At 40.1% G+C, this 11,340-nt stretch overlaps 2 non-coding genes across 2 annotated transcripts; both read right to left on the reverse strand.

The window, feature by feature from the left end:
- Positions 1-5,894: 5,894 nt before the first annotated feature.
- TRNAD-GUC lies at positions 5,895-5,966 on the reverse strand. The gene has a single exon. It is a non-coding gene; the product is annotated as a tRNA-Asp (tRNA).
- Positions 5,967-8,988: 3,022 nt separating this feature from the next.
- On the reverse strand, positions 8,989-9,060 carry TRNAD-GUC. Its single transcript has one exon. It is a non-coding gene; the product is annotated as a tRNA-Asp (tRNA).
- Between the last annotated feature and the right edge of the window lie 2,280 nt (positions 9,061-11,340).

The following is an 11,340-nucleotide window of genomic DNA, read 5'->3' on the forward strand; positions in this document are numbered from 1 at the left end:
GCCCTTAAGCAGTACATGGGAGTGAAGTGAAGATGAGTTCAGACCCCATAACCCCGCTCTCTGTTTTTTATCAAGCTGGGATATCTCAAGCTCCCTACCTAGGATAGTAGACCAGGGGGCGTGGATATGTAGCCACCTCTTCAGGTGGATGGCCTGGTAGTATAACTGAGCGTCAGGTAGAGCCATACCTCCCTGACTCTTCCTTAGAATCAGCGTGCGATGTGCCAGTCTCGCTCCCCTCCCCCCCCCAAAGAAAGGTGCTGAAGAGCCTTCTAATTTGTGTAAAGAAGGAGGAGGGAAGAAAGACAGGCAGCATCTGCATGGCATACAGTATTTTGGGCATAATGAATGCCTTTAACAGATTTTTACGGCCCATCCAGGAAACATACGGGATTCTCAGCGTGTGCAGTTGTTGTTGGGTATCGTTCAGCAGTGCAGCATAGTTCAGCCAGAAAAGCTCCTCTAATCTACAAGGGATCTTAATTCCCAGGTAAGATAGGTGAGACGTTTGCCATATGAAAGGGGTTTTCGTCTTTAGCAGGTGAATTTGTTTGGCCGGTGCCGATATATTCATGGCTTCTGATTTTGTGTAATTTACTTTAAAGTTAGACACTTGTCCATATTGTTCGAACAGGGATAATAGATGCGGGAAGGCCTCGACCGGGTTGGAAACCATGACTAGGAGGTCGTCTGCATAGGCTGCGTTAAGGTATTCTGTGGGGCTATTCTCCAGCTTGAGTCCCCGGATGCCGGGATGTTCTCGAATGGCCTGGAGCAAAGTTTCCATGACTAAAATATACAGGGCAGGGGACAGGGGGCATCCCTGCCTCGTCCCATTCCTGATGGGGAAGGGAGGTGATAAGGTGCCATTAACTCTGATCCGGGCGCTAGGATCACCATACAGCGACATTATGGCTCTCTGAAATTGCACTGGGAAGCCAAACTTTTGCAAGGTTTGTATCATATAAGCCCAATTCACCCGGTCAAAGGCCTTCTCCGCATCTACACCCAGCAGGACCAGGGGGAGGCGATTTTTCATTGCCAGCTGAATGGTGGATAGTATCCTGCAGGAATTGTGACTGCCTTCCCTGCCAGGGACAAAGCCTGCTTGTTCAGGGTTAATGAGTTTCGGAAGAAGGGCACCAATTCTAGTCGCAAGTATTTTCGCCCAGACTTTGATGTCGACGTTTAAAAGCGAAATTGGCCTATAGCTGCCGCACAACTTAGGGTCTTTCCCAGGTTTGGGAAGAATGGTGACCGTGGCTTCAAGGGACTGTTTGTGTAACTGTGAGCCACTCAGGAGCTCATTGCACCAGGCAGCAAGACGAGGGGCTAGTATTTTGGAGAATTTCTTATAGTATCCCACCGGGAACCCGTCGGGACCCGGGCTCTTCCCCATAGGCATGGAGCCTAAAATTTTCAATACTTCATCTTCCGTTACTGGGGCTAGAAGGGATTGACCCTCCTCTTCATTTAGAGTGGGAAGCTGTAGGTGCTGTAAGAAGGTATCGATCAAGGAGGCCCTATCCATAGAGGATCCTGCTACCCCTTCAGGGAGACCGTACAAGTCTTGGTAAAATTTTTGGAACTCATTGGCTATATCTGATGTTTTGTGAACAGTGGTACCGTCTCTCTTATTAATCCCTGCTATATACATTGAGTCCTTCTTCTGTTTTAGGAGAGAGGACATCAATTTCGTGCCCTTGTCCCCATGGGAGTAAAAGCGAAATTGCGAGTATTGGCATGTTTTTGCGTAACATACATTTAAATGATCCGTTAGTTGCTTACGCAGGGTGGCTAGCTGTTCCCTAGCCTCTAGGGCTCTTGAGCGCTTGTGAACAGACTCAATAGCCGCAATTTGCTTAAGTAGGGAATTCAAATGCTCTTGTCTATTCCTTTTAACCCGACTGCCCAGTGCAATGAGCTCGCCTCTCATGACCTGTTTATGTGTCTCCCAGATAGTAGTAAGTGGCATCCCCTCCGTAGAGTTTTCGGTAAAGAACCATGATAGTTTCTGACTGAGGGAGTCTAAGTCTGACTTTTTATCTAGGAGTGTCTCATTCAGTCGCCACTGTTTAGTTTGTGTAGGCAACGTAGGGAAGTGAAGCGAAGTGGACACCGGGGCATGATCTGAGACTGTGACCGGCTCAATGGTAGATTGCTCCACCCTGTCTGCGCAGCTGCCCGAGATCAGGATATAATCCAGCCTCTTGTGGGTGTCATGTGGTGCCGAGAAGAAGGTATAGTCTCTGTCAGCAGGATGAAGCAACCGCCAAGAGTCCACTAAGTTAACCTCTGCTAAATAGGCATTAACCCTACCCAACGCTGCCTGGGTCAGTTGGGAGGAGCCATCGGACGCGTCCAATAAGGGATTCAGCGTCATGTTAAGATCCCCACCTATTAATCTGATTCCCTCTGCGAAGGAGGCAAACCTCTTTAAAGTATTGACAAGCCACTTCGTTTGGCCACGATTGGGGCAGTATAGGCTGGCTAAGGTCACTACCTGTGTGCCTATTGAGCCTTTTACAAATATATAGCGCCCTTCTGGATCATCCTGTATGCATAATAAGTGAAAAGGGACTTTCTTTGATATGGCATTGCCAACTCCTCTAGCTGCACTGCTGAACGTGCTAATGAACCAGTGCTGGAAGTAGGACTTAGGGAGAGTAGGCACACGTGCTGACTTGAAGTGTAGTTCCTGGAGAAAACAAATGTCTGTGTGCGATGACCTTAACATACGTATAACCCGCGACCTCTTCTGCGGTGTGTTAAATCCTCTGACATTAAGGGAGGTACACCTAATCAATGCCATGACGTATTCTGAGTGTAGACCATAGGGCTATTAGTTGCTGGGAATCATGCGTGTGACCAGGGAAACTAAGAGAAGTATCTAACCTCAAGAACAACCGGGGAGTGGAGAAAATCTCCAACATAAGGTTCGGGTGACTTGTGCCCAGCGCGCGGCCCAGCAAAACAAGGCCAAGCGCGAATGGCCCAAGCCAGCCAATTGTAAGGCGCTTGCACCAGGGTTGCGCCATAAGGTCCCTGGTGAGTGCCATACCGGTCTAAGGCAAGCGGTTATACAGGGGGAGTAAACCGGCTTGACCCACGAGCCATAGCAAACAGAGCATTAAACTTTCCGCTGATTAGCCAACCCATAGCGAAATAGTCTGACTGAGCCAGGGGTCAATCAAAGGGACTGACACTCCTTATTGCCACACCATTGCTATAGGACCATCAGGCTCAGGAACAAACTCAGTAAAAACATGTATAACAGATATACGTAATATGAAATGTGTGTTAACCACAAAATTGACTATGTGACGGTACAGCAGCGGTGTCACGGGTCGCCCGACCGGGCCTACCCAACCCAGGAAACCACCGCCCGCTGACCATCTGCCCGGGACATCTCAGGACAAGTCCTCGGACCATTAGGCCGCCTCCGGTGACCCGACACAGGCTACAAACATAAATAGCATGAATGACTGCACCAGATACTTGCGCTCAGGGACCCGAAGATCGTCTGCAATGTCCAGTCGCTCTGCCGCACCGATTCGGTAAGCTACCGTCCACGGGTGAGGCAAAGGATGCTAATCATGACGGCAGGCCTTATGGCCTATTGTTGAGCTTCCTCTTAGTAGAAGCTTTAACCCATCTTTGCTCTTCCGGCAAGTCAGGCAATGGGACTCCTGTGTCGGCCGACGGGAGCCATGATGGAATGTCCAGGGGGGTCGTCTGAAGCAGAGTCCACGCCGCTGGTAAGTCTGCTGGTGTGCGGACCGTGCATCTTTTGCCCTCGGACGCGAAAGTCAAACCAAATGGGAATAGCCACTTGTAAGGCATTTTAACAGCTCTTAGATGGTCCGTAAGCGGTCGAAGTATCCTTCTCTTATTCAAAGTGGAGGGTGCCAGGTCCTGAAATAAGAGGATCTTGGTTCCTTCGTATAGTGGTTCTTTCTGCTCTCTTGCGGCTTTAAGGATAGCTGCCGTATCAACATACCGTAGCAGGCCACAGACCACATCCCTCGATGGGTCGTTGTCCCTCGGCTTCGGCCTGAGTGCTCTGTGGATACGTTCCACGCAGATTTCAGCAGCTCTTTCAGCGCCTAGCAGGCCGGAGAAAATGGCGGTTGCCGCTTCAGGTAGTGCATCATGTAACACCCGCTCTGGGAGACCTCGCAGCCGGATATTCTTCCGTCGGCTGCGGTTCTCCTGGTCTTCTATCAGAGCGTAGGCATTGTCCAAGGAGGCAGCGAGCGCGGCACTATTATCGCCCAGCGTGTGAGCAAAGGTCAGGATGGCCGCCTGTGTATGCTCTAGCTTCTCGACGCGGTGCCCAATGTGTTTCACGTCGCTCTTGATTTCGGTGAGGTCTTGAATCACCAGAGCTAGCGCTGCTGATAGGGCTTGTTGGATGAATTGGCGCGAGATAGGCGCTGAGGTGGAGGTGCGGGGTCCAGCGTCCAGATCTGATGAGACGCCGTCCGCTCCCTCTGCTTCCTGCAACCAGTCCTCGTGCTCAGGCAGCGCCATCTTGGCAGCACTCGCGGCCGGAGGCCTCTTGTTCAGGAATTTATCCATGTCCTGGGGACCTCGGTCCAATCTGGCAGGTTCTGGCTTGTCTTTAGGGATATACCGTCCCACTTTACCCATTCTGGATAGGCTGGAAAGCGAAATAAACCAGTTTGCTGGCTCACATGGAGAGGAGCTCTCTCACATGCGTCTGGCTTGGCCGGAAGTCAAGCTCCGCCTACATAGTAGTTATATTCTTGTACATAGGAGGCAGCAATATAGTAGTTATATTCTTGTACATAGGAGCAGTATTATAGCAGTTATATTCTTGTATATAGGAGCAGTATTATAGTAGTTATATTCTTGTACATAGGAGCAGTATTATAGTAGTTATATTCTTGTACATAGGAGGCAGTATTATAGTAGTTATATTCTTGTACCTAGGAGGCAGTATTATAGTAGTTATATTCTTGTACATAGGAGCAGTATTATAGTAGTTATATTCTTGTACATAGGAGCAGTATTATAGTAGTTATATTCTTGTACATAGGAGCAGTATTATAGTAGTTATATTCTTGTACATAGGAGCAGTATTATAGTAGTTATATTCTTGTACATAGGAGGCAGTATTATAGTAGCTATAGTCTTGTACATAGGAGGCAGTATTATAGTAGTTATATTCTTGTACATAGGAGGCAGTATTATAGTAGTTATATTCTTGTACATAGGAGGCAGTATTATAGCAGTTATATTCTTGTACATAGGAGGCAGTATTATAGTAGTTATATTCTTGTACATAGGAGCAGTATTATAGTAGTTATATTCTTGTACATAGGAGCAGTATTATAGTAGTTGTATTCTTGTACATAGGAGGCAGTATTATAGTAGTTATATTCTTGTACATAGGAGGCAGTATTATAGTAGTTATATTCTTGTACATAGGAGCAGTATTATAGTAGTTATATTCTTGTACATAGGAGGCAGTATTATAGTAGTTATATTCTTGTACATAGGACGCAGTATTATAGTAGTTATATTCTTGTACATAGGAGGAGTATTATAGTAGTTATATTCTTGTACATAGGAGCAGTATTATAGTAGTTATATTCTTGTACATAGGAGGCAGTATTATAGTAGTTATATTCTTGTACATAGGAGGCAGTATTATAGTAGTTATATTCTTGTACATAGGAGGCAGTATTATAGTAGTTATATTCTTGTACATAGGAGGCATAGCTTCTTCCCTAGGAACCTCCCAACAAATAGATCTTTATTACCAAGTAAAATGACCAAACACTATTTCTCCTTTCTACGGTTTTCTTGATTCTTCTATTATTTTATTTCTTTTTTCTGAAAATTGAATTATTTAAAAAAGTTGAAGCCTCCCCGTCGGGGAATCGAACCCCGGTCTCCCGCGTGACAGGCGGGGATACTTACCACTATACTAACGAGGAACTGCTATAGTAGCTTATCACATGGTAATCTTCTTAAAGGGAACCTGTCACCTGGATTTTGTGTATAGAGCTGAAGACATTGGTTGTTAGATGGCCGCTTGCACATCCGCAATACCCAGTCCCCATAGCTCTGTGTGCTTTTATTGTGGGGGAAAAAAACGATTTGATACATATGCAAATTAACATGAGATAAGACCTGTAGGTGAGATGAGTCAGGGACAGGGTTCTTCTCAGGTTAATTTACATATGTATCAAATCAGGGTTTTTTTACACAATAAAAGCACACAGAGCTATGGGGTCTGGATATTGCGGATGTGCTAGCGGCCATCTAGCAACCAATGTCCTCAGCTCTATATCCAAAATTCAGGTGCCAGATTCCCTTTAAAAAGAAATATTCCAATAGTAGCTACTCATCATGGAGATATAAGTCTGGGACCTTGGTTCTGGTTCTCTACCTCAGGCACACAGTATAGTAACCTCAGAGTGACCTGCAAATACACTGGAGGCATAGGAACTTCTGATCTTGCCAAATCATTGACTGATATGTCCCATAATTGTATCTCCTGTCTCCAATAGTATACTCTTATATGTAGGAGCAGTATTATAGTAGTTATATTCTTGTACATAGGAGCAGTATTATAGCAGTTATATTCTTGTACATAGAAGCAGTATTATAGTAGTTATATTCTTGTACATAGGAGCAGTATTATAGTAGTTATATTCTTGTACATGGGAGGCAGTATTATAGTAGTTATATTCTTGTACATAGGAGCAGTATTATAGTAGATATATTCTTGTACATAGGAGCAGTATTATAGTAGTTATATTCTTGTACATAGGAGCAGTATTATAGTAGGTATATTCTTGTACATAGGAGGCATTATTATAGTAGTTATATTCTTGTACAAAGGAGCAGTATTATAGTAGTTATATTCTTGTACAAAGGAGCAGTATTATAGTAGTTATATTCTTGTACATAGGAGCAGTATTATAGTAGTTATATTCTTGTACATAGTAGCAGTATTAAAGTAGTTGTATTCTTGTACATAGGAGGCAGTATTATAGTAGTTATATTCTTGTACATAGGAGCAGTATTATAGTAGTTATATTCTTGTACCTAGGAGGCAGTATTATAGGAGGCAGTATTATAGCAGTTATATTCTTGTACATAGGAGCAGTATTATAGTAGTTATAGTCTTGTACATAGGAGGCAGTATTATAGTAGTTATATTCTTGTACATAGGAGCAGTATTATAGTAGTTATATTCTTGTACATAGGAGGCAGTATTATAGTAGTTATATTCTTGTACATAGGAGGCAGTATTATAGTAGTTATATTCTTGTACATAGGAGCAGTATTATAGTAGTTATATTCCTGTACATAGGAGCAGTATTATAGTAGTTATATTCTTGTACATAGGAGCAGTATTATAGTAGTTATATTCCTGTACATAGGAGCAGTATTATAGTAGTTGTATTCTTGTACATAGGAGCAGTATTATAGTAGTTATATTCTTGTACATAGGAGCAGTATTATAGTAGTTGTATTCTTGTACATAGGAGACAGTATTATAGTAGTTATATTCTTGTACCTAGGAGGCAGTATTATAGTAGTTATATTCTTGTACCTAGGAGGCAGTATTATAGTAGTTGTATTCTTGTACCTAGGAGGCAGTATTATAGTAGTTGTATTCTTGTACCTAGGAGGCAGTATTATAGTAGTTATATTCTTGTACATAGGAGCAGTATTATAGTAGTTATATTCTTGTATATAGGAGCAGTATTATAGTAGTTATATTCTTGTACATAGGAGCAGTATTATAGTAGTTATATTCTTGTACAAAGGAGCAGTATTATAGTAGTTATATTCTTGTACAAAGGAGCAGTATTATAGTAGTTATATTCTTGTACATAGGAGCAGTATTATAGTAGTTATATTCTTGTACATAGTAGCAGTATTATAGTAGTTGTATTCTTGTACATATGAGGCAGTATTATAGTAGTTATATTCTTCTACATAGGAGCAGTATTATAGTAGTTATATTCTTGTACCTAGGAGGCAGTATTATAGGAGGCAGTATTATAGCAGTTATATTCTTGTATATAGGAGCAGTATTATAGTAGTTATAGTCTTGTACATAGGAGGCAGTATTATAGTAGTTATATTCTTGTACATAGGAGCAGTATTATAGTAGTTATATTCTTGTACATAGGACGCAGTATTATAGTAGTTATATTCTTGTACATAGGAGCAGTATTATAGTAGTTATATTCTTGTACATAGGAGGCAGTATTATAGTAGTTATATTCTTGTACATAGGAGGCAGTATTATAGTAGTTATATTCTTGTACATAGGAGCAGTATTATAGTAGTTATATTCCTGTACATAGGAGCAGTATTATAGTAGTTATATTCTTGTACATAGGAGGCAGTATTATAGTAGTTATATTCTTCTACATAGGAGCAGTATTATAGTAGTTATATTCTTGTACCTAGGAGGCAGTATTATAGGAGGCAGTATTATAGCAGTTATATTCTTGTATATAGGAGCAGTATTATAGTAGTTATAGTCTTGTACATAGGAGGCAGTATTATAGTAGTTATATTCTTGTACATAGGAGCAGTATTATAGTAGTTATATTCTTGTACATAGGACGCAGTATTATAGTAGTTATATTCTTGTACATAGGAGCAGTATTATAGTAGTTATATTCTTGTACATAGGAGGCAGTATTATAGTAGTTATATTCTTGTACATAGGAGGCAGTATTATAGTAGTTATATTCTTGTACATAGGAGCAGTATTATAGTAGTTATATTCCTGTACATAGGAGCAGTATTATAGTAGTTATATTCTTGTACATAGGAGGCATAGCTTCTTCCCTAGGAACCTCCCAACAAATAAATCTTTATTACCAAGTAAAACGACCAAACACTATTTCTCCTTTCTACAGTTTTCTTGATTCTTCTATTATTTTATTTCTTTTTTCTGAAAATTGAATTATTTAAAAAAGTTGAAGCCTCCCCGTCGGGGAATCGAACCCCGGTCTCCCGCGTGACAGGCGGGGATACTTACCACTATACTAACGAGGAACTGCTATTGTAGCTGATCACATGGTAATCTTCTTAAAGGGAACCTATCACCTGGATTTTGCGTATAGAGCTCAGGACATTGGTTGTTAGATGGCCGCTTGCACATCCGCAATACCCAGTCCCCATAGCTATGTGTGCTTTTATTGTGGGGAAAAAAACGATTTGATACATATGCAAATTAACATAAGATAAGTCCTGTAGGTGAGATGAGTCAGGGACAGGGTTCATCTCAGGTTAATTTACATATGTATCAAATCTTTTTTTTTTACACTATAAAAGCACACAGAGCTATGGGGTCTGGATATTGCGGATGTGCTAGCGGCCATCTAGCAACCAATGTCCTCAGCTCTATATCCAAAATTCAGGTGCCAGGTTCCCTTTAAAGGGAAATATTCCAATATTAGCTACTCATCATGGAGATATAAGTCTGGGACCTTGGTACAGTATTATAGTAGTTATATTCTTGTACATAGGAGCAGTATTATAGTAGTTATATTCTTGTACATAGGAGCAGTATTATAGTAGTTATATTCTTGTACATTGGAGGCAGTATTATAGTAGTTATATTCTTGTACATAGGAGCAGTATTATAGTAGTTATATTCTTGCACATAGCAGTATTTATAGTAGTTATATTCTTGTACATAGGAGCAGTATTATAGTAGTTATATTCTTGTACATAGGAGGCAGTATTATAGTAGTTATATTCTTGTACATAGGAGCAGTATTATAGTAGTTATATTCTTGTACATAGGAGGTAGTATTATAGTAGTTATATTCTTGTACATAGGTGGCAGTAGTATAGTAGTTATAGTCTTGTACATAGGAGCAGTATTATAGTAGTTATATTCTTGTACATAGGAGGTAGTATTATAGTAGTTATATTCTTGTACATAGGTGGCAGTAGTATAGTAGTTATAGTCTTGCACATAGGAGGCAGTATTATAGTAGTGATATTCTTGTACATAGGAGGCAGTATTATAGTAGTTATATTCTTGTACATAGGAGGCAGTATTATAGTAGTTATATTCTTGTACATAGGAGCAGTATTATAGTAGTTATATTCTTGTACATAGGAGCAGTATTATAGTAGTTATATTCTTGTACATAGGAGCAGTATTATAGTAGTTATATTCTTGTACATAGGAGGCAGTATTATAGTAGTTATATTCTTGTACATAGGAGCAGTATTATAGTAGTTATATTCTTGTACATAGGAGGCAGTATTATAGTAGTTATATTCTTGTACATAGGAGCAGTATTATAGTAGTTATATTCTTGTACATAGGAGCAGTATTATAGTAGTTATATTCTTGTACATAGGAGCAGTATTATAGTAGTTATATTCTTGTACATAGGAGCAGTATTATAGTAGTTATATTCTTGTACATAGGAGGCAGTATTATAGTAGTTATATTCTTGTACATAGGAGCAGTATTATAGTAGTTATATTCTTGTACATAGGAGGCAGTATTATAGTAGTTATATTCTTGTACATAGGAGCAGTATTATAGTAGTTATATTCTTGTACATAGGAGCAGTATTATAGTAGTTATATTCTTGTACATAGGAGCAGTATTATAGTAGTTATATTCTTGTACATAGGAGCAGTATTATAGTAGTTATATTCTTGTACATAGGAGCAGTATTATAGTAGTTATATTCTTGTACATAGGAGCAGTATTATAGTAGTTATATTCTTGTACATAGGAGCAGTATTATAGTAGTTATATTCTTGTACATAGGAGCAGTATTATAGTAGTTATATTCTTGTACATAGGAGCAGTATTATAGTAGTTATATTCTTGTACATAGGAGCAGTATTATAGTAGTTATATTCTTGTACATAGGAGGCAGTATTATAGTAGTTATATTCTTGTACATAGGAGCAGTATTATAGTAGTTATATTCTTGTACATAGGAGCAGTATTATAGTAGTTATATTCTTGTACATAGGAGCAGTATTATAGTAGTTATATTCTTGTACATAGGAGCAGTATTATAGTAGTTATATTCTTGTACATAGGAGGCAGTATTATAGTAGTTATATTCTTGTACATAGGAGGCAGTATTATAGTAGTTATATTCTTGTACATAGGAGCAGTATTATAGTAGTTATATTCTTGTACATAGGAGGCAGTATTATAGTAGTTATATTCTTGTACATAGGAGCAGTATTATAGTAGTTATATTCTTGTACATAGGAGCAGTATTATAGTAGTTATATTCTTGTACATAGGAGCAGTATTATAGTAGTTATATTCTTGTACATAGGAGGCAG

This window comes from Bufo gargarizans, chromosome 2 (assembly GCF_014858855.1).
Source record: "Bufo gargarizans isolate SCDJY-AF-19 chromosome 2, ASM1485885v1, whole genome shotgun sequence".
Lineage (NCBI taxonomy): Eukaryota > Metazoa > Chordata > Amphibia > Anura > Bufonidae > Bufo > Bufo gargarizans.